The sequence below is a fragment of the Dasypus novemcinctus genome (assembly GCF_030445035.2).
Source record: "Dasypus novemcinctus isolate mDasNov1 chromosome 8 unlocalized genomic scaffold, mDasNov1.1.hap2 SUPER_8_unloc_1, whole genome shotgun sequence".
NCBI classification, from domain to species: Eukaryota; Metazoa; Chordata; class Mammalia; order Cingulata; family Dasypodidae; genus Dasypus; species Dasypus novemcinctus.
Window position 1 is genome coordinate 2,510,665 of NW_026688123.1, and position 23,710 is coordinate 2,534,374.

Sequence of the window (23,710 nt, forward strand, 5' to 3'; positions counted from 1 at the left end):
ATTGGAATTCCTTACATTTTTATGTAACATTTATGTAATCTAAAGCTTCTTTAAAAACTAAAAAAAAATTATAAAGAAATAGTCCCTGTGCATAAAAAATGTTTCAGATTTCTGTGGAATTAGGGACATCTCACTAACATAGAATAATTGAATAATGTCGACGATGACCCAAACTGAATCTGAAAACACTGCTACGATATACTGAACACGGCTGTGTTTTGTCATGTGACAATGAATATGGGGAAGTAGGTCAAAACTTCTTCTCCTTTCTTCTCTGTTCACATAGTCATTTTACCATGTAACACTCTTTATCCAAAATCTATGCTAAGCAGCACTGCTTCTGAAACACAGTTGGTTCCCTCTGAGTCAGGGCTTCAGTATGGCTTATGGCTCCTTGGCTTTAAGGCTGCACACGTGACAATCTGAGGCAGTCTAGTAAACAGGGAATTGATAGCGGATCTGGAACCTGGCAGAAAGCTGCCACCATTAAACATGTGTCCTTCGGTGCCCCCAAAATGGCTGCTGGAAGACCCTGGCTAGAAACGCCCGTTCAGAACGAGATTTCCTCTGGAAGCCAGGAGAAGCCCCAGATATTCACCTCTTTGGCTGACTAATACAGTGGGTATGTGCATACTTAAAGAAAGTACCAAGAAGGACTGTGGGCAGTGGTGTGAACCACATCTGCACACCTATATTCATAGAGGCATTATCCAAACTTGCCAGAAGTTGGAAACAAACCCAATATCTATCTACCTATGAATGGCTAAAGAAACTGTGGTATATACACACGATGGAATATTATGCAGCTGCAAGGAGAAATGAAGTTATAAAATATTTGACAACATGGAGGAACCTGGAGGACATGTTGAGTGTAGCATGCCAGACACAAAAGGACAAATACTGTATGATTGCATTATTAAGAACTAAATACATCGTGTAACATATTATATGATTCAAAAAAAATTTATATGTATTCAGGACACTTGAGAAATGTATGCTTTTATTCAAATGTACTTTCTTTTAATTATTTATTGTTTATATTTTCAATTATTAAATGTACAAAATAAAGGTAAAAAGATATTTCATGATTCCATTGATATAAAATGTAAATATAAATCAAGTTATAAAGGTGACTTTTGATTAGTGGTTATGGATGGCTAGGGAAGGTATGCTAAGGGGTGTGGAGTAATGAAATAATTCTAAAAGTTTTTGTGATGATGAATGCACAACATTGGGATTATACTAAAAGCCACTTACTCTACACTTAAGATAGATGTTATGGTATGTGAGTATGTCTGAATAAAACGACTAAATAAATAAATAATTGTGCTAGAATGGCCAGAAATAGCAGCTCTGTAAGGCAGGGGAACAGAGAGAGTGAGGGGTGAAGAAGTCTGTTTCTTTTTAGCTTATTCTTATTATTGATATAATGATAATGCACTCCCAATGATGAAATGATGCCCGCACAACTCTGATATACCAAATACCGTTGCTTGTATTCTTTGGATGTATTGTATGATTTATTAACATGTACGAATAAAATAAACGTGGGAAATAAATTCTCCCCAGAACGCAGGCCAGGGGCCAGCACTCCTCAGGCTCCTCAGAGGAGCCAGCCCCCAGCTCCGGGAGAAAGGAGCAGGGACGACAGCCTCGCTCGGGGCCGGGCTCAGCTGTGCCGCGCCAGAGGCCCCTCACACCGCGCTTCCAGCAGCTCCAAGCAGCCGGCCTCGGTGACCCACGCCCGGGCCCAGGCCGCCTCTGGTGCACTGTGGGTGGGGACACCCCCACCGGCGGGGATCCCCTGCCCAGCAGTCAGGAGCCGCCCTCACGGCCGTAGGGGGAGCTCGCCCTACTTAGCGCCAGTCGGACCGCGCGTCCACTGGCTGCTGGGCGCTGTCCGTCAGGGAGATGGCCACGCCCCCTTGGGGGCGGAGTCGGGGAACCGGTCCAGACCTGATTGGCCCTCGGGCTCTCAGGCCCTCGAGTCCCGCCCGCCCCCGCGCGGCGGCCCCTTTAACAGCTGGCGGCGGTTGGGCGCGCGCCCCGCGGACCTGCTGCGCGCTCCCGCGGCACCCCTGCGACCTCGAGGGCAGGAGGGAGGCGTTGTCGGGGCGCACGGGGCGCTGCGGGGAGCGCTCGCCCGCCCTCGGGACCCCCGTGTCCCGCCCGCGCAGCGGTAAGTCTGGGCCCCACGTGGCGTCGGGCGGGCGCAGGCGGGGCCTGTAGGTGCAGACGAGGGCGAGCGAGCCCCCCTTGCCGCGTGAGGGGCGCCCGTCCCGCGCCCACGGAGGTCCTGCTGCCTCGCCTGCGGGGGGCGGGGTCCTTCGGGGCCGGCGGGGACCAGGCAGGGCGGGCCCTGTGGGGGCTGCTTCCGCGGGCGGCGCGGGGCGGCGCGGGGCGGGCGGGGGCCTTTCCGGGGTCCAGGCCCAGCGCGGTGGGGCTGGGGGGGCGCCTGAGTCAGAATAAGAGCCCCGCGGCCCAGGGGGTAGGCGGCCCATACTTCCCCCACGGGCCCTCCTCCCCCTCTTTCCCTACCTCCATGGTCCCTCCCCCCACACTATTCCTTCCCCCAGGGGCCCTCTGTCCCCATGGCCCCTCCCCCTCACTATTCCTCCCCCCAGGGGCCCTCTGCCCACGGTCCCTCCTCCCCCCAAACGGACCTGTCCCCAGTCTTGGTCCCTTCCCACCCCCCACTATCCCCCCAACACGTTTCCTCCTCCCCTTCACAATTTACCCCCCCACTGTCCCTCCTCCCCCATCCTTTGCCCCAGGGTCCCTCCCCCCGCAGTCCCTCCTTCCCACCATGGTCCCTCCCCCATGGCCCCTCCCCCTCAGTCCCTCCTCCTCCTGGTCCCTCCTTCCACACTATCCCTTTCCTCCCCATCCCTCTTCCCCCCATGGCCCCTCCTCTGCCCACAGCCCCCCTCCCTCCCCACAACCCCCCTCCCTCCCCACATGCCCCCTGTTTCCCCGTGGTCCAACCTGCAGCCCTGCCCCTGCCCTCCCTGCCTACCCTCCCAGGTTCCTGGGGGCCTCCCCTTTCAGCTCTCCCTTCCCAGGCCCTCCACTTCACATTTGCCTCCAGGCCCAGGCTGCTTCTCTTTCTTCTCCGCCCCCCCCCCCTTCCGGAATAGGGCCAGCTGGTGCCTGCCCACAGCGTGATATTTACAGGGGAACTGATCTGCCTCCCTGGGGAGGGGCCCTGGGAAGGCCCAGGGGGCGGGGAGCAGGGCTGACACCCGGTGTGTGCCCTCAGGGAGCACAAGGAATGGGGCCCTCTCCTGGGAGGGGTTTGGGGGCAGGTTTCTGCCCAGCCCGGGAGTTTTGCAGGGACCTCAACAGTTTACTACTAAAAGTGTGAATCCAACCCAGAGGTCTGCGGGTGGCGCCCTTCCTCATCATAGGCTTTTGCATTCTTTGGATCCAAGCCCTGGTGAGCCACTTGAGACTTTCATTTTCTCTCTTCCTCCCGTTTTACTCCTTTCTAATTTCCGGGAGTACACGCGGCAGGCGAGGTCTGTGGTCTAGGAGCCCACTTCCACCGCACCCCTCCTGGCTGTGCTGCCCTGGACGCCCTGGGACAGCCTGAGCCAGGGCCTTCCTCAGAGCTCCCTATGGCCCCAGGGAGGCTTTTCCTTTTGGTAGTGGTTAAAGCTTTTCTTAAAACTTTCATTTGTTGGAGTAATGCTGGGTAGAAATGGTTTGTGTGTCTTGCTAAGATGCTAGCTTGCGAGGGCCGGAGGAGGTTGGCTGGCCAACAGGGGCCACCGGATTTGGGTGCCTGCTAGGGTGCACTGCACAGAGTGGGAAAGGGCACCTACTAGGGGCTGCTGAGGGAGCCCAGGGCTGTGCTGAGCATTTCAGGAGCTCCAGGGCACCTCTGATTGGCAGAGGGGGTGACCCAGGTGCCTTGGGGACACCATTCTAGCCCTGCTGTGTCTGCCAAGAGCCGTCACCCAGCTGACCTTAAAGGAGCCGGCTGCAGAGGAAGCCTCTGCGCTTACTGTTCTCAGCGTCTTAGAAGAGTTGGTTCCATTCCAGGGAAGCAGTTCAGAGCTGGGGAGCAGCTGCTCTAGTTAAGACAGATGTGCTGGACCTCCTCACCCCCACCCCCTTCTTTTGACCCCTGCGCTTCCCCCTGAGCTTCTGAAGGTGGTTTTCACAGGATTGCCACCCTGGAAGGGGGAAAGCCAGGCAGAGCTGCTGGGCACAGATGACTGTGCCATTCTCCTAACGCACTGACACTCAGCATATCCTAAGTGTGACGAGGAGGAATACAATGTTGCTCAGTGGAAAAATCTGGGGAGGTTTTATATCAAAACCTTAACAATGAAATCTTTGGATGAGGATTAGAAGTGTTTTTCTTTTTTTAAAAAAAACAAATTAATTTTATTGATACATGCTTATATGTTTTTAACAAATCAACTTTATTGGTATACATTAATAAAACAACAATTCGTTTTAAAATGTACAACCAAAAAAAGTGCACAACCAGTGGTATTTGGTATAATCACATAGTTGTGTATTCATTACCTCAACCATCATTAGAATATTTTCATTATTTGAATAATAATAAATAAAAATTAATAAGGAAATTCCTCACCCCTTGATCTTTGTTTCCCCTGCTGAACCGCTGCTATTTTTTTTTTTGCTGTTCTTACACAATTATCTACTTAAGTTTTACTGAGATATATTCATATACCATACTATCTATCTGAAGTGTATAATCAGTGGCTTTTAGTATTATCACAATATTTTGCATTCCTCACCATCAAAAATTTTAGAACATTTTCAGTACTCTAGAAAAAATGCACACCCCTTAGCAGTCCTCCCCAGCCCTATATAACTACTAATTGAACTTCAACTTTATAAATTAATTTATATTCACCTTTTATATAAATGGGATCACAATATGTAGTACTTTGTGTCAGGCTTCTTCACTTAGCATAAGTGATATTATATTACCATCTTTTGTTAGCATACATTTGTTCAATTTCAAAGAAAATAGGCATATATGCAACTTTATCCATATTCATATATTTCACACACGGTTTTATTATGCTAAAAAAAGCTTGGTTTCTATGTCTCTTTTTTTTTTGGTATTTTTCTTGAGTAAAGGATCACATTTTAAAGTCTCTGATTTTCAACTCTTAGTGTAACCTCACTTTTTTAAAAACTTTATTTTGTACATTTAATAATTGAATATGTAAACAATAATTTAAAAAGAAAAAGAAAACACCGTTGGATAAAGATACCATTTCTCAAATAAATGTACTGGATACATATAAATTTTTTTGAATCAAACAATATGTTACACAATATAGTTGGTTCATAGTCACACAATCATACAGTATTTGTCCTTTTGTGTCTGGCTTGCTTCACTCAACATAATGTCCTCTAGATTCATGCTTGTCATATGCTTTACAACTTCACTTTTTACAGCTATGTAATATTCCATTATGTGAATACACCACAATTTATTTACCCATTCATCAGTTGATGGACGCTTGGGTTTTTCCCAACTTTTGGAATCGTGAATACTGCTGTAGTGAACTTTGGTGTGCAGAAGTCTGTTGGTGTTAGTGCTCTTAGTTTTTCTGGATATATACCTAGTAGTGATATTGCAGGGTCATGTAGCAAGTTTATATTCAACTTCTTTAGGAACTGCCAAGTGGTCCTCCACAGGGGCTGTACCATTCTGCATTCCCACCAACAGTGAATAACTAACTGTTCATTTCTCTCTACATCCTGTCCAGCAGTTGTGGTTTTCTATCTGTGGCAGGGGATGATCATTTGTATGGGGTGTCAGTGATGGGGAATAAATAGGAGGAGGCTCACCTGGGCATACATAAAAGGCATATAAATGTGTTCAGATGTTCATGGGGCATTGCCGTGGTGGGTGGAGACTCATATAATTGAAGGAATATCCAAGTCCCATCCTGGGGAGCTCTGCCACATTCTCTAATAGGAAAGCAAGAATCCTCCAAATACAGGGGCAATGACTAGTGAAGGAAGATGGTCTACTTATGGGTCTTTGATATTGATGACTGTAAGAACCTTTACTCTTTTTCTTTTTTTTTAAAGATTTATTTATTTATTTCTCTCCCCTCCCCCCCACCCCAATTGTCTCTTTTCTGTGTCTGTTTACTGCGTCTTGTTTCTTTGTCCACTTCTGTTGAGAGCGGTACTGGAATCTGTGTCTCTTTTTGTTGTGTCATCTTGTTGTGTCAGCTCTCTGTGTAGGTGGTGCCATTCTTAGACAGACTGCACTTTCTTTCATGCTGGGTGGCTCTCCTTACTATGCGGGGGGACACCCTTGCGTGGCACAGCACTCCTTGCTCGCATCAGCACTGCTCATGGGCCAGCTCCACATGGGTTAAGGAGGCCCAGGGTTTGAACCGTGGACCTCCCATGTGGTAGATGGATGCCCTAACCACTGGGCCAAGTCCAGAACCTTTACTCTTAAAATTGAAACCTAGCCTAGTATTATAGGGTACTAAGAGTTGCCTTCTGGGAGCCTCCTTTTTGCTCAAATGTGGCCTCTCTCTAAGCCAAATTCAGTGTATAAATACATTATTTTCCCCCAGTGTAGGACATGAATCCTGGGGATGAGCCTGTCTGGCACCAAGGGATTATTACCAAGCACCAACTAGCAATGCAACTGGAAAAAGCCCTTGACCAAAAGGGGGTAAAGGTCAAGACAAATGAGTTTATAAAGCTAAGAAACTTCAAAGTGAGTTTCTGCACATCTCAGCAGGATCTTACTGCCTGCCAAAGTAGGTACTATCCCAAATTTCAGGGCTCCTGAGGATTCTGGAGATATCCAGACACTATAGTCATCATTAGAGCATTTTCATTATCTCAGTGATAATAATAAAAAACAAACAAAAAAATCCACCACCCCTCAATCTTTCTGTGCTTTCTTTGTTGTCCACAGCTCCCCTTTCTGGCTTATTTTGCACAAATACTTTTTTTTTTCATCTATAAATTGATTTCTATTTACATTTTATATAAATGGAATCATACACTATATTACACAGTACTTTAGTTCATTGTAATGCAAGTTTCCTGTATTTGTCCTTTTCTGTCTGGCTTGCTTCACTCAACATACTGTCCTCCAGGTTCATCAATGTTGTCAATGTTATGACTTCATTTCTTCTTACAGATGCGTAATGTTCCATTTTGTGAATATACCACAGTTCGATTATCCATTTATCAGTTGATAAGTAAAGCTGGTTGTTTCCAGCTTCTGGCAATTGTGAATAATACCACTGTGAACATAGATGTGCAGATGTCTCTTCATGCCACTGCTCTCACAGCTCTCAGTTCCTCTGTGTATATACCCCATAGTGGTATTGCAAGGTCATGTGGGAAATCTATATTCAACTTCTTTAGGAACTGCTGAACTCCACAGTGGCTCTACATTCTGCATTGCCAACAACAGTGAATAAGTGTTTCTATCCACATTCTTTCCAACATTTAGTTCTCTGACATTGAATACTTTTTCATATGTTTTTTTGCCATTTGTATTTCTTCTTTGGGCAAGTGTCTATTCATGTCTTTGGCCCATTTTTAATTGGGTCATTTGTCTTTATATATATATATTTTATTCATTTTTAAAAAAATATTACATTCAAAAAATATGAGGTCCCCATTCACCCCTACCACCCCCACCCCACCACTCCCCCCACAGCAACACTCTCCCCCATCATCATGACACATCCATTGCATTTGGTGAGTACATCTCTGGGCATCGCTGCACCTCATGGTCAATGGTCCACATCATAGCCCACACTCTCCCACGTTTCATCCTGTGGGCCATGGGAGGACATACAATGTCCGGTAATTTTCCCTGCAGCACCACCCAGAACAACTTCAAGTCCCGAAATGCCTCCACGTCTCATCTCTTCCTCCATTCCCCCACACCCAGCAGCCACCATGGCCACTTTCTCCACACCAATGCCACATTTTCTTTGATTCCTTATCACAATAGTTCATGAATAGATTATCAGTAAGTCCACTTTAATCCATATTCTATTCCTCCATCCTGTGGACCTTGGATTGGTTGTGTCCATTCCACATCTATATCAAGAGGGGGCTTAGATTCCACATGGATGCTGGATGCAATCCTGCTTTCAGTTGCAGGCACTCTTGGCTCTATGGTGTGGTGGTCGACCTTCTTCAACTCCATTTTGGCTGAGTGGGGTAAGTCCAATAAACCAGAGTGTAGGAGCTAAAGTCTGTTGAGGCTCAGGGCCTGGCTATCATATGGTCAGTCCAGAGATTCAGATCCTCTGGGTATATATTAAACCCCAGCACCAACTACAGTTCTGGTAAACATAACAGGAAAGACTTGTGAAAAAAGGTCACACCTTAGTCTAGCTCCATCACATAGAAACACCAACTCCAAAGAAGGGCCAACTAACATGGCACTGAACTCCATCTGCCATGACCATAGAACCTGTGGGTCTCTGTCATCCTCAGAAAAACCAATACCTGGGGTTATATCTACTTTATCTGTCTCTGGGACTCTGCTCAGGTGTGCATAAGGGCAAACCCTCTGATAACCTCCCAGCTCTTTTTTGGAGACTCATAGCTATGTAAACTCATTTGTCCTTTCCATTTCCCCCTTGATTCAGGTCAAAAAGCATTTTTAACTCCTGGTATTATATGTAGGCTGAGATATTCTGCTGGACCAAGTTGACCCTTGTATTCAGGGTCATTTTCTAGTTAAATCATTAGCTGGTACTTGGTAGTAATCCCTCGGTGCCAGGGAGGCTCATCCCTGGGAGTCATGTCTCACGCTGAGGCAAAGGCAACATATTTATATGCTGAGTTTGGCTTTGAGACTGGCCACCTTTGAACAACATGGAGGCTCTCAGGAGGTAACCCTTAGGCACCCTGCAGCTCTAGGCCTTTTTCTTATTTCAGGTACACATACTCACAAGCATATTCATTAGTATCAAGGGCTAATTGTTGGACCTTCCTTCTTTTTTGGTTTTGCCGTTCACTTAAGGGATTGTTGCTGTCCCTTTAGGGACTGTGATAGAGCTCCCCTGGCTAGGAACTCAGCACTCCCTCAGTTGTTTTTAATTGTATCCACTATGAAAATATCCAGACATTTTTGTGTACCCTGGATATATGCCCTCTAGAACTCCCTGCCAACCGTGTGTCCCTTGTCAATAACATCCCACACCAGTATTCCTCTGCTGCCATTGTTGAACCTCTCTGTGATCCAAAACTTCCTGAAAAGTGAAGCCCAATATATTGCCAGGTTCGCTTATAAGTAAAATGGAATATAGTGATGAGTTTAAAGGTTAGATATAGGATACATATTAACTTGGAAAAATTAAGGTAAAAACAAATTGGGGTATCAAAAAATTTAAAAATGCAAAAGCTTTGTTTTTGATGTTTTGCCTTCCATCACTGCAATAAGTGTTGACCTGTATGCCGCTTGGCAAGGCAACTACTTGCATCTTTTCCTCAGTGTCTATGTCCTATCTTTTTCTTTTCTGTTTTCTAATTATTAAGCTTATATTCACAAGAGTTTTAGATCACAGTAATTCATATATACCATATACAGTACTCCCACATATCCAACATAAAACCTTTTGCCTTCCACAGCAATAATCTTTTTACATATTCATACTATATATTCTGAAACTGATGTACAGATATTGAGACAATAGCTTTCAAACAAGGTAACATTTGTGTTTACGTTGTGGTTTATATTTTATTCTACACCAATTCTCTAAATTTTTAGTTATCTTATGTTTTACATTATTATTTACATTTTAGCCTATCAGCCCCTATACATTTTTGGTGTAATTTTACATGTCTTATATCCATCCTTGCATACCCTTGTGAAACACTTCTATTGCCCACACAGTTACATTAGCTCCATCTATTCAATACCCCTTTCCCCCTCCCCTTAAGGCCCACAGTGACAGACAATCTTCATTGCTTGAAGGGCCATGTTTAGAGATACTTGCAACACTGTTGAGGGCTTGACATGCTCAACTGCCCTAAGCCCAGGGAGCCACCATTTCTCTTGAGAGATACAGTTCCCTCTATTTGATGGCATCAGTCCTCCCCAGGATGTAGGTATACCTTCACTCTCATTATTTGGGTCTCTTTCCAATGATGTAACCCACTATAGCAAAATGAGCATTCACATATTCCCTAGGAGTCTGTCCTGCATCAGATTATCCCCTTGAAGCAACTTAAACAGGTAACGTTCCTTATTACATTTTTGAAAAGGTTTTCTCAGCATTATACTCTCAACCAAATACCTGACAATCTTCTATGTTCATATGTTGCCCCACCCTCCCCCCAATTTCTTGGACAATATTACCCATCTGCCCATCCCTAGCCCCCCTTAAGCCTGCAAAGCCCCACCCAAAGGTAATCCTATGCCCCCATTTTATCCCTTACTTGTATAAATACTTACCTCCAGTTTATCATAGAGTTCACCCATGTAGGTGTCAGCTTACATCCTTCCTCTACCCCCCGATTTCCTGTAAGCCTATCATCCAGTCTCAAGCTCTCTGAGGCAGCTTTGTTTACTTATTTCGTATCATTGAGGTCATGTAGTATTTGTCCTTCAATACCTGTGTTGCTTCACTCAACATAAGTTTCTCAAGATTCATACATGTTAACACGTGTGTTTGTACTGTATTCTTAAAGCTGAGTAGTATTCCATTGTATGCATGTACTGCATTTTATTTATCCATTCATCTGTTGATGTGCATTAGGGCTGACTCCAACTGTGGCGATAGTGAACATTGGTGTGCATGAATCGGTTTGTGTCCTTGTTTTCAGTTCTTCTGGATATATACCCAGCAGTGGAATTGCTGGGTCATATGGCAAATCTATGGTTAGTTTTTTGAGAAACCACCAAACTGTCCTCCAGAATGGTTGGATCCTTCTGCATTCCCACCAGCAGGGGATGAGTGTTTCCATTCCTCTGCATCCTCTCCAGCATTTGTAGTCTTCTGTTTTTTTCATAGCTGCCAATCCTATGGGAGTAAGATGGTATATCATTGTAGTTTTGATTTGCATTTTGCTGATAGCTAGACATTTGGAGCATTTTTTCATGTGCTTTTTAGCCATTTCTATTTCTTCTTTGGAAAAGTGTCTCTTTAAATCTTTTTCACATTTTTTTAAATGTGTTGTTTATCTTTTTATTTTCAAGATATAGGAGTTCTTTATATATGCAAGTTAGGAAGGTATTAATTGAGATAAGACACCTGAAAATCACTCAAAACCAGAAATATATCATCTCTCCTCATGACCGACTGTCAAGAAATTCTGGAGACATTAGCCTGGGGTATCCATCCCTAGTCCTCTGTATCTGAATGGTGCAAAACAGATGTGTCTCCAAGAGGAAGCCACTCACATGAGAAAGCAGGAAAGAGCTTCAGCATCAGAACTTAGGTGAATGTGCCTCTGGGCCAGGGATTTGAAGCACTTCCAACATCAGAAGTTCTGGTAAACACTCTTGGGCTTACAGGAGTCATCCTTGGATTGGGTGGAAGGAGGACCTCTCTCCATGGAGGCCACCTCTGGCCTGAAGAAAGCATTCCCTGGAGGAATACTGGGGGCCAACTGGGCAGCTGGTGGTGGAGCCTGAAGAGGAAGGCCTGGGGCCCAGCCTCCCTCAGCAGACTGGGTGCACCCCACAGCTGAGGCTGGGATCAAGGGCTCCAGAGCAGAGACCCTCAAGATCCCAGGAGGGGCATGCTGAGCACCCCCACAGAGGATCCTTGGGTCACTTGAAATGTGGGGCATCTGAGGAAGGACACAGGGCTGAGTAGGAGGGGGCTCTGCTGGTCCCTGTAGTTTTGTGATTTGAAGAATGATCTTCTCACCTCCAGTCCCACTGGGGACAAGGCCCCCACTTCCTGTCACCAACTGTGGCCTGGGGAATGCAGGCAGCAGCAGAGAGCTGCCAGGAAGGAAAGATGGGGGTAGGTGCTGCCCCCAGGGAGGTGGGGGTGGTGGGCCAGGAATGGGTGAAGGGATTGGCAGGACAGTGCCAGGATACAGGGAAACTCCAGAGTTCATGGTCTTGTCTGGTCCCAGCACTGGAGATGCTGTAGAGACAAGGAAATGGGTGGATTTAGAGGCCACAAAGGCAACGCTCTTGAGGCTATCAGGAGCTGTCCTTTACTCATTAGGAAATTGAAAGGTGAAAAAAGTGCTTATTAAAAATTTCTTCACCTACGCACCTCTAAATCTACCCAGGCATAACTAAGATAGTTTTCTCTTAATCCAATCTAACTAGTTACTCTGTGTTCTTAGCTCCCAAAAGGACATCAACCAGACCTTCTCATTTCTGCTTACAGGAATAAGAATAAAATATCAACTGAAGGCAAAACCAGAGAATAGCATCAGAAGCACCAGTATCTGAATCTAAACTGTCACTGATAAATCATGGAAACTGGAACAACAGTTATGAGTTTAACGTGCTTGAGATGACACAGGACTGGAAAAATGCAGGTACCCTCCTCACAAGACCCCTGGAAGGTCTAAAGTCATCACTCGTTTCTTATTTTGGACTTGCTTTTCTTTTCATCTCTCCCCTGGGTGTTTCCCTATACAAATTCAAGTTCCCATTCTCACTTTGAACTGGTTTTGGGAAGATTATCCCAGTTCCTTGCTTGTGTATTTGCAATAAATCACCTTCTCACTGAGAGACGTGTTTCTTCTTTGTGGTGCTGGAACAGGCATGCCGTTCTGTTGAAATGGCCATGCATATGTCAAGAGAACAGAGCTTTGAATTTCAAAAAGTGAGCAGGCACCTAGGTGGAGGAAATTCAGAATAGCACCTGTCCCTCTAGTGATTTTAGGTTCTAGAACTCCAGATCAGGGTTTTCCCATAAGAGAACTTGCTCCCATTCAGTGAGGCTCCCAGACCTCTGAGTGTGAAGGAGAAAGAAGCACGTGCTATCAGGACAGCCCCTCTCTGAGGAAATCACTACCAGAAATTCAGCCAGACTCAATATTTGGTGGAGGCATTCAGTCAGCCTCTTGACCAAAGAGCTGTTGTCAAGGAATTCTTTGGAAAAAATACCCCTCAGCATGCTCACGAGCAGATAAGGGATGTTCTTTTGGGTAAGTTCTAGGAAGCACAAGGGCATCATGAAGGTGGTAAATTCTTAAGATTATGTTCTGCATCATCTCTTCAGACTGTTACCGATACTACTATTACTTCTAGCACTATTAGTGATAGAGTAACATATACCTAATTGTATCTCTTCTCCTTCCCCTCTTCAGAAAGAAACCACCCTTCATTGAGTGTTTTACTGAAAACAAATAGCAGCCACTATTCCATGACCATGAAGTATTCATGGACTATGAGCAACATCTTCACCTCAACTTTAAAATGAAGAGCTGAGGGTTCACCGTGAGGAATTAGAGAAGATGAATTGGTTGAGCATCTGAGTTTACACCGTTTAAGAAAAAGTCATAAAATCCAGGTAAACCCAATCTCTAAAACCAGCTGAAGTTACCACAAGTGCCCTGGAAACATTGAATCAAGGAGTGAATGCAAAAGGCCTCTGGGCTGGGACCATTAGAGTAACTTCCAGGCTGCCTCGCAGACAGGCTATTTCACTGCTGACTTGGCCATGATGAGCTCTACCAAAAAGTTTTTTTACGTTAGACCATTGATTCTAACTGTCCCCATAGGATCTCATTTTTCTTCCAGTAAAATCATAAGTTCTCAGGTACATGAAGTAATGACAAAGGGTGGAGACAAGCCTCTCTACACTACCACACAACATAAACCCACTACCATTTAATACTCTTGTTATGTGGTTTTTTTCTAGAGAGAAACTCTTCCTGCATCCAAACTTTCTCATACCTATTGTAGCCCTCTCACATATCTAGATGTACCTCTAAGAAGACCCCTTCCTCAACTTTCCAACCTACCCCACCAATTTCCAGGTGAGAGGTTCTTGGTGGAGTCCAGTGATTTCTCCTTCCTCGAGATTCATCTCAAATCTTGTTCCAAGAAGATGGGTCAAATGTGAATTTCTATGGATTTGAAGGATATCAGGGACCCTGATAACACACCACCTTATCCTAAGTGCTTACCTTTTTTTTTTTTTAAGATTTATTTATTTATTTAACTCCCCCCTCCCCTGGTTTTCTGTTCTCTGTCTATTTTGCTGCATCTTGTTTGTCCGCTTCTGTTGTCTTCAGTGGCACGGATGTGGGTGGTGCCATTCCTGGGCAGGCTGCACTCTCTTTCGCACTGGGCAGCTTTCCTCATGGGCACACTCCTTGTGTTTGGGGATCCCCTTCATGGGGGACACCCCTGGGTGGCATGGCACTCCTTGCGTGTATCAGCACTGCGCATGGGCCAGCTCCACATGGGTCGAGGAGGTCTGGGGTTTGAACCGCGGACCTCCCATGTGGTAGACAGACGCCCTAACCACTGGGTCAAGTCCACCACCCCTAAGTGCTTACCTTTTGAAGTCACCTTGGTACACTTGGACACAGACCACTGCTATCTGACAACCTCTAGCAAAGATTCAATTCTACGCCCTGAGAGTGAACCACTGCCAACAGATTCTCAGGAATCCACGGAAAGGGTGGAGAAGTTTGAAATTCAACAGGACTAAAATGGAGCACTCAGACATTCTATGGGGGGGGGCAGAGGGCAGTTGGGCTTGAAGTGGGGGAGGATAGAACTTCATCCAGGACTCTGACAGGGGAATTGCAGGTGGTCCCTTCAAAGTATACTGGGACAGCACAATTATTAGGGACTTTGTTAGAGCAATTTACTGATTCTTCCTAATTCATAGCACAAAGACTTCTTCCTAGGTTCTATACTTAAATTATTTATAAATAAACATTGGTTTGTGCTGGAAGACCCCTCCACATCAAAGAACTCCAGGCTTGTAGGCTTACAGGAAAAATCTATGCTTTTTTTCTCATTCATTGGTAGTTAAGTATTTAAAATTTTCATTTCAATGATTTTGATTGCTTTTAACAGGTAAACATTGCATGGTGCGAAAGTCAAATTTGGCACAATGGAAAATGTAGTGAGAAGTCTTCCACCCACCCACTTCCCCTGGCATTCCAGTCCACATCAGCAGAGGACGCTAATGTTTTTGCTCTTTTTGCGTCTTTCCAGGAAAATATCATGCAACTAAAAGCAAATGTGATGTAAATTCGTTATAAACATTTTATGTTTATTTCTGATTTTAAACAGTTTATACAAGAGTATATATATATGTTATCTAGTGTCAGTTTTACTGCAATTACTGTCTTTTGGCTGGTAGCTTGTTTTCAAGTCTTCTTTCCTTAGCATATGCTACAAGGAGAAGTTCTTCAATTAATAAAACCTTTAAAATATCCCTAAGAATAATGTTCCCAGTTTTAGCAAATAAAAAAATAAACCCCGGTAAATTTTGAAATTCAGTAAACAATGAATTATATTCTAGCATAAGTATGTCTCAAATTGTATATGACATATATGCTAATTCACATTGTTTTTATGAGATTTAAGTTTAAGTTAGGTGTCCTCTATTTCATCTGGCAATGCTACATAAGAAGTGTAACCCATTACGTTTTTAATGTTTACCCCATAAAGAAAAAGAAAGCACTGAACCTACAGTAAAGACAACTGAATTTGTATCTATGCTCCCCCCAAACACACGATTTTTACATTTCTACTGAATCAGAAAACAGTCACAGGAAGTATTACAAAGTCTGGATTTTTATTCTACTTCATTGCTAAGAAGCCTGCTAAGAATTTTGCCTCAAGTTTAAGGACTCAAGAAAGCCATGAGCTAGTTTCTGGACTCAGATTATCAAATGTCCTGATGAAAGCTATAAAAAAAAAAAACCTTCAAACAAAATCTTACTGAGTCCACATTTACTGTACATATTAAATAAACTCACTAAAATATATTCTAATATGGGAAAAGTCCTAGGATACAACCAGCAATGGAGTTCAGAGAAAGCATAGCTTTGAAGGAGTTTCCAGATCCCAAATACTTTGCCAGGATGGTTCTATAAGGAACCCTGCTTCTGAATAGGAAAAAGGGCATATTCTTTGAAAGGCCATGAGCCAGAAGAAAACAAATGCAGCCAAGGCATGCATAAGCAATCCTTCCAATCTGATGACATGGCCCTAGGCTAGACCTCTTCTAAAACACTTCACGGAGGACCCTATCTCAGGGCATGGGACTGTCCTCCACATCTGTGAGTCTAAACATCATGAGTGGTCCTTTCCCACATGCTTTCTCCCAGAGCCAGGGATGGCTGCTCGGGTTCCTGGAGAAGAGGCATGGCCTGAACACGCGTCACAGAGACTTATGTGGCTCCACCTCCTGCCTCTCCTCCATGGCCCTCCCAGGACCTGGTCCCTGCGGGACCTGGAAGCTTGGTGCTTGCACATGTGGCTGTGGGGGCAGGGCTCTGTCACCTGTTTTCTGGTCCTCCAACCACCTCTGATGTCAGTGCGGTTCCAGAAGGGAAATGTATGTGCACAGGGAGGTGGACAAGTCCATAACTGTGAACCCCAGGGCCTGTGGGGGAGGGGTTGTCCCATCACCCTAGTCCCACCACTTCCAGCTGCTTTTCTATGTCAGTTGTATAAAAAATAAAGGTGAAGAGTGCGCCAACTCATGACTTCCTAGTGGTGTCTCTGGGCTCAGGACTGTGTGTGCTCCTGTGAATCAGGAGCTGCTCCCTAAGGCTGTGGCTCTGCCCTCACTTGTCCCTTCCACTGTGGGGGGAGCATCTATACTGTGGGAGGGTGAAGGTGAAGCACTGTAGATCAGACCGGCTACATTTGTTCAACTAGATGGTATAGAGTTAAATTAACTTTAAATTGTTAATAATGTGACCTAAGTCTATATCTGTTACATTGTAATAATACAAAAAATGAGGGAAAATATTTCAGTGTATAAAATACCTTCTATTGAGGAAAGAGGGAACACTAAACATTAAGTGCAAATCAGCATATCTTGGATATTTCACTATATTTTTAAGGTAGAAATATTAACCAGTGTTCATGATGAAACCATTATTTTATCATGAATGCGAGAGTCTTTGCTTCATGGAATAATAAACAGTTTTTCAAGGTCTGGTGTCAATTGTGATGGATTTTCAAGCTCAGGTTATATATAATAGATATAAGATTTGGGCAAAATGGACAAAAGTATGTGAGAGTCAATCGACTAAATCCAATTTACAAAAGATAATATATATTTTCTAACTACTTGTAAAATTTGTTCTGCACATGTCGTATGCTATTAAATGATTGAAATGTATTCTCTATATTTATATATATACATGCACAGAATTATTTTAGAGAGAGTTGGTTCACAGTGTTAAACCTGGCTACATACCACTACTTTCATAACTGGGGCTTTAACTACTTTTATGATTGTATCCAGGAGCTGAGTTCCTCCGGGTGGAAGTGTTTCGTGGGGTTGTTAGCAGGTCAGTTAGTGTATCTGAGGATAGAAGGATGTTTTGTACCTGATTGTGGGTATGCAGAGAAGAGGTTGATTGTGTATCTGAAAATGTGATATTCTCTACATGTATTGGTGGGCCTCTTATGGACTGTAGAAATTCAGGGTATGTGAGCTCTATTGTGCATGTCTTTGGGAACTGTGTTCCTATGAATTGAAAGTTTGACACTCGTATTTGCATTTCATAGGTTGGTTGGAATGTGATGGATACCTTGAAATCTGTGAATCAGTGGTGTCTGTGTGGATATTTGGGGTGAAGTGGAGGACCTGACTATTTTTTCAGTGAGCCTGAGGCTTTGGGTTCTTGGATCCTGTGAGATGCAGTGCATGTATATCAAGGAATTGGTGTTATGTATTTGCAGTTTGAGGCTATGGAAACATTATATGCTGTGTGTGCTTTCCCCGTGACTCTGGGAATTTTGTGTGTTTAAGTTTGGAATTGCCTCTGCATATGCATATGGGCAATGCTAGGGAACATGTCAGTACATTAGTTGGTAGGGACTGTGTATCTTCTGTATATTGGTTGGATGTGTGGGATCATTGAAATGTACTCAGGGTACGTTGAGTGGTGATGTATGTTTGGGTGAGGTTCAGGAGTTGTGCGTAGATATTTTGGTGTTGAAGGGAAACTGTATAATAGTGTGTGAAGCCGGCAGATGTATATGTTCAGATGGAAGGATTGTTGTGTTTCATGTGCCTATTCTGGAAGATGCTGGAGATAGGTTGATGATCATTAGCAAGTGTAGGGACTAAGTAAATGCCAGAGCTGTATTTGTATTTGGTGATACAGGGTGGTATTTTTTCATATTTGTATTGTATAGGGGAATGGTGGGTAAAATTGAGGCATGTGGTACATTTTACGTGTAATGAGTGTGTACTCTGGGTCACAGTGATTTGGATATATATTTCCCAGTAGTATGTTATTGAAGCTTTCAGTAGAGAGTTATTAGTATGTCTTGTGGGCACTTAGTATGTGTATATATATCTCATTGAATGGTGGGGTTGTGTGTTTATACATGGAAGTGAACATCTTAGTGTGCTTGAGCTGATCTCACAAATCCCACACCATGGTTTTGCTTAAACAGCTTATGTTGGTGTCTCATTTGAGACTGGAGTCCAGGTCAAAGTGTGGGGAAAACTTGCTTGCTCTGAGAAGCTTGTAACATTCTGGTGCATCTTCTGAGAATCCTTGCAGTTCCTTGGATTGTTTCTCAGCCTCTGGTCAGTTGGTGATATCCTTTCCTTCCCAGCTTCTGTAACTTCTTGCTTCTCTTCCTAAGGCCTACAGCCATGTGGAGCAGGACCCACCCACAATTTTAGATGGGCCACGCATGACCTGAAAATGAAAACCAGAGGAAATCCTGTTAACACTGGGTTGACAGCCACAGGAAAGTGGATTAAGGTTAAACACAGGTCTAAATTGCAGTGCCTAATTCAATCTACCACAGTGGGATGATTGTATGTATTGGAAGTATGTCTAAAATTTTGAGTTGTGGGAGTGGGGGTATCTAAAACCCCCACATAAAAACCACAAAGACACAATGTGGGGAGAGATAGAGGGTGTGCCTTGACCTGGGAGGATGGAGCGTGGTCTGAGGGCTGCAGACCACATCCTGGCATCGCAGCCCACATGTTGGATGTGAAGATTGAGGCCTGGAGGCAACAGCCCTCAACCTGGGGGCAGGACATGTCTTACCCTCCTCTTCCCATCTCAGGTCTTCACTGAGTGGCCCTTATGGCCAGGCTCCCTGATGCCCCAGACTCTTCTACTCTCCAAAGGCTGGTGACAGGCCCTTTTCCCTTCAAATTCTACACCAGGGCATGGGGTCACACGGGCCCTGCCATAATGTACTAGTAAGGTCTGAGGAGACTCTGAAGGTTATTTTGCCACCACTGGGAAACTGCCCCTAAAAGGAAGTCTTCCTGATTTCTGTTGCAGGAATGTGGGACTGAAGGTGGAGGTTTGTTCCAAAGGCCAAGGAAGGAGGCTGAGGACCTGCAGATGTGGAAAGCAGAGCATGCTGCATGGAGCCCAGACAAGGCCTGACAGAGGCCAGGTATCAGGGGTGAGGTCAGAAAAAGGATTGGTTCTGCAGTAGCAGGTGGAGAGAGCATGTGAGGGATGAGAAGACCCCCAACCCCAACCCTAACCCTACTACCCACACCTCCCCTTTTCCCAGACTCACCTTCTGGCTGCTGCTTCCTCAAGCTGAAAGCCCTGTGGTATCATCAGCCCAGAGCTTACCAGTCTAGGTTCTGGCTGCAGGCCAAGTTCCCTGCTTACCCATCCTTCCATCAGCAAACATGTCTTAATAGGAAGGCCCCAGATGAGAAATGGGTATTAAAGCAAACCCAGTATCTCATCATTGGGCATCTAGAAACCATAAGGTTGAGAAACCTGCTCAAACATTGGGACAGATGTGGCTGGAGGCAGCCCTAACATGAACTAGCCATAGCAGCAGGGGAAGCAGCAGTGGGAGATGAGAATATCCTCTGGGTGAGGAAACTGCTGCCCCTGTTGAGAGGGGTCACCTGGAAAAGGCCTCGATGGAGAGGTCCTGACCTTGGAGGGCCAGCATTGTTGGAGGTAGGTCCATCCCAGGGAGGTACCTGAGCTGTCCTCCCTGTGGTGGGTGCCTTCTCTGCATTCTGCCCTTCCCCAGCTTCAGGGAACATAATCAAGAGGGAGCCTGGGGTCAGGGCTAGAGCAGAGCCTCTGCTTCCAGAAAGCCTAGCTCAAATTTGGTTCCTGCATGTTGATTCCATGCCCTTTGCACCTGTTTCAGTAGTCTTCCCCCTCTGAGCCAGGTCTCACTTCTTTGTGAAATGAGGATAACACTGCTAGCTCTGTAGAGCTGTAAATATTATGGTGAGTACATTCAATTTATAGGAGCTGTGATTGGCATATTGTGAGTTCTCATAAAAATGTTCCTTCTTACTTTTACTAGGTAGAACCCAACTGCCCAGTCCCCTAATGCACTCCACTCCACTCTGATTCCAAACAAAATTAATTACAAAACCCTCTGTGATTTCTATCCTTTAGCACTGGGACCTGACCCATTCAGCTCTGAATTCTGCACAGCAGCCTTCACAGTGTTTGCACAAAGGACACCACAAGGAATTGTTTGCTGAATAAGGATTCAATGACCTGAGAATGGTTTTAGCTGCCCCCGAGGGTCAGAGTGCAGTAACATGCAGTAACAGTCTCTTCTAAACTTGGTGATTTAGAAGTCACTGCTACCTGTGGCAGAAGGCAAAATGACAGAGTGCTTCCCTCCAGGCCTCCTTACCCTTCCCCTTGTCACACTGCAGTGCCTCCCACTCTGCCTCTGGGACCTGGTTCTGGGACTTCCCCTTGAACGTCAGTCAGTGACAGGTGCATGTGCTCATGCTCTCCTCCTGAGGCTGAGATGTCAGCCAGACTGCTTTTCTTTAGTCTACCCTGACATGTGAAGGAGTCTAGATCAGAGGAGAACTTCCAGAAGAGCCAATCTGCAAACCCCCACCCTCAGACACCTGCAGGAAATCTACACCTATGGCTGTAAATCAGTTGAGCTTTGCAGTAGATTGTTTATCTGAACAATTGTGGCAATGGATAAGTGGTATACCTGGAAAATATCTTGAACCTCAGTGCCCAGATGCAGATATCCCAGGAAGAGGATTCCAGTGTAGGGTAAATATTTTTATGTGAGGAAATTGACTCTCTCTTTGAGCATTTAATTCTTCTCTTCCATTTTCAATCACGGGTTTTTTGTTAACACTCAACCTTATTTTCATTCCCCTGTTTCTATCTGCAGAGTCCACTAGGATTATAGCACTAAATCTCATTGCTGAGTGTACATTTCAGAATTAGTTTGCATGTGAGTCCAGGCTAGAGATATTTGTTTATATCTGGTTTCCTGCACTTTATGTAAGACCTGCATGAGGCATCTTTACCATGACATTGATGCTCCATAAACAGTTGTTGAATGAAGAAATGGAATATATCTGTTTGAATCTCTAAAATGCAAACTGGAATTCAGAGGTTATTGAACAAGATGGTTAGTAAAGAACCTCTGTAAAAGGATAGGTAAATGGGTATGGGCAGAGGGAGTAGTCAAATTGTGACATAGACCCCAAAACTGTCTCAGCTGGCCAGGTGGACTGTGGCTCTAGAAAGTCTGCCATTTCCTCAGTTGAACTCAGTTATCCAGATGTTCCTCACATGCTTCCATCAGGAAATGGATTATGAGCCTCCTGGGAAAGGGCAAGGCCTGGAGAAAGTGGCTCCCTGTCCTGACAATCTCTGCAAGTGCTGCCATCTAGGCTGTCTCCCACATACATTCCCATCTACTAGAGACTGGAGGCCTTCCATGCAGATGCAGAGAGATCTGTGGCCCTTGACACTCTCCACAAAACTCATCCCTTTTTAGGCTCAGAACCATTGCTTGATATGCATTATTTTTTTATTGTATTTTCTTGAAGATACATATATTATGAATAATATTACATTTAAAAACATAAGAGGGTCTCATTAACAACAGCCCACCCTTCCATGCATTCTGAGTGTGTGTGTGTGTTCTGCAGGTTGTGTGCATGTTGGCGTGTTTATGGATATGGGGGTTTCTGTGTATGTAAGCTGTGCTAGTACATGTGAATTCAAAAGGTGGGGACCACGGGTGTGTCAAAGTGAACTTTAGATGGTAAATACATGTGTGGGGTTGTGCTGGAGGTTTCTGTATATACATGAAGACTTGTGAGCTGGGTGTCCTAGGGCTGTGGACAACTTATGTGAAAATTCAGGGAGTTTGTAGGTAGATTCTACAGGTTTGGAGAATGCAGGAAGCTCAGGCAAACTCTGGAGTGTGTGTTAATTCACAAGGCTATGTTTACTCTTCTAATGCATTCATTGGAGGATTGGCCATTAGTAATTTGTGGGTATTCATGGAACAAAGCAAGTCAAGTGGCCACCTCTGGGTTGAACAGGGAGGAGATTGTAGTATTTTCTCATCAAAGACACTGTAGAAAGGAACAGCAAATATTCTGCCTAGCAGCACAGTGGACCACTTTTGAAACTTTTGCATGTGTGTGTTTTGGGGTGGCTCTGTTTATTTTGAGGGTAAAGTGGGATATCGTATATGTGTCTCTTTGTGAGGTGCGAATTGGGTCTGTGTCTATTCAGAGTGTAGGCATTAAATACGTGCTCACACTGCCTGGGTGGGAGTTCAGGGCATTTGTTTTTGGTGTGGACCAAATTTGGAGAGGAGTGACTGGATTTTGTGGGGGGCTGGGTTTGTGAAGGTGAACATAATAGCGGGGCCTATGGGCACATTCTGTTCATAGTTTGTCAAGATGGAGGTTTGTGTGAGTTTTGTATTTGGGGTTTGAGGTTATTGTGTCCATTTAGGTGAAAGAGGGGGTGTTGTGTGTGAGATTTAGGAGAATGTGGAAAAGTTGCTCTTTGTCTTCAGGTTCTGAGGCATCATACCTAGATGTGTGTTCACGGGATTTGGGGGACTGACTGTTCCTTAAGTACTTGGTAATATCTGAGTTTATCTTGAATGCATTTGGTTGTTGTCAGAGTCTATGGGATTGATTTGGGGGTTTTGTGAGTTTTGGTTTATTTTTTATGGGATATGAGGATATGTTTACTACTAAGTGCTTGTTTGTCCATAGATGTTTAGAGATTGTGTTTTTGTACTAAAGATTATTTCTTACTGGGAATTGTGGGGTTTATATAAATATATTTTTTTAAGTTACATTCAAAAAATATGGGGTGCCCATATAGTCCCCACCCCCTCACCCCACTCCTCCCACATCAACACCTCTTTCATCATCAAAGCACATTCACTGCACTTGGTGAATACATTTTGCAGCACTGCTGCACCACATGGACAGTGGTTTGCATAGTAGTTTACACTCTAACCCAGTCCACCCAGTAGGCCAGGGCAGGACCTACAATGTCCAGCCACTGTCCCTGCAGTACCACCCAGCACAACTCCAAGTTGTGAAACTGCACCCACATCATATCTCTTCTTCCCTCTCCCTACCCTCAGCAGCTACCATGGCCACTTCCTCCACATTAATGGTACATTTTCCTCCATTACTAATCACAACGGTTCCAGAATAGAATATCAGTAAGTCCACTCGAATGCATACTCTATTCCTCCATCCTGTGGACCCTGGGATGGTTATGTTCACTCCACCTCTTTATTGAGAGGGGGCTTAGATTC

The 23,710-nt window shown here is 44.6% G+C and overlaps 1 long non-coding RNA gene across 2 annotated transcripts in view; it reads left to right on the plus strand.

Annotated features, from left to right (window-relative positions):
* Positions 1-11,156: 11,156 nt before the first annotated feature.
* The window catches only part of LOC131277336 (uncharacterized), a 55,295-nt gene continuing 42,741 nt past the window's right edge, over positions 11,157-23,710 (plus strand). Inside the window, exons 1-4 of one of the 2 annotated variants that reach the window (XR_009184526.2) lie at positions 11,157-11,493; positions 12,351-12,504; positions 13,282-13,484; positions 19,438-19,555. This is a non-coding gene — a long non-coding RNA (uncharacterized lncRNA). The remainder of the gene's footprint in view (positions 11,494-12,350; positions 12,505-13,281; positions 13,485-19,437; positions 19,556-23,710) is intronic. The other variant, XR_009184525.2, reaches the window with a different exon arrangement.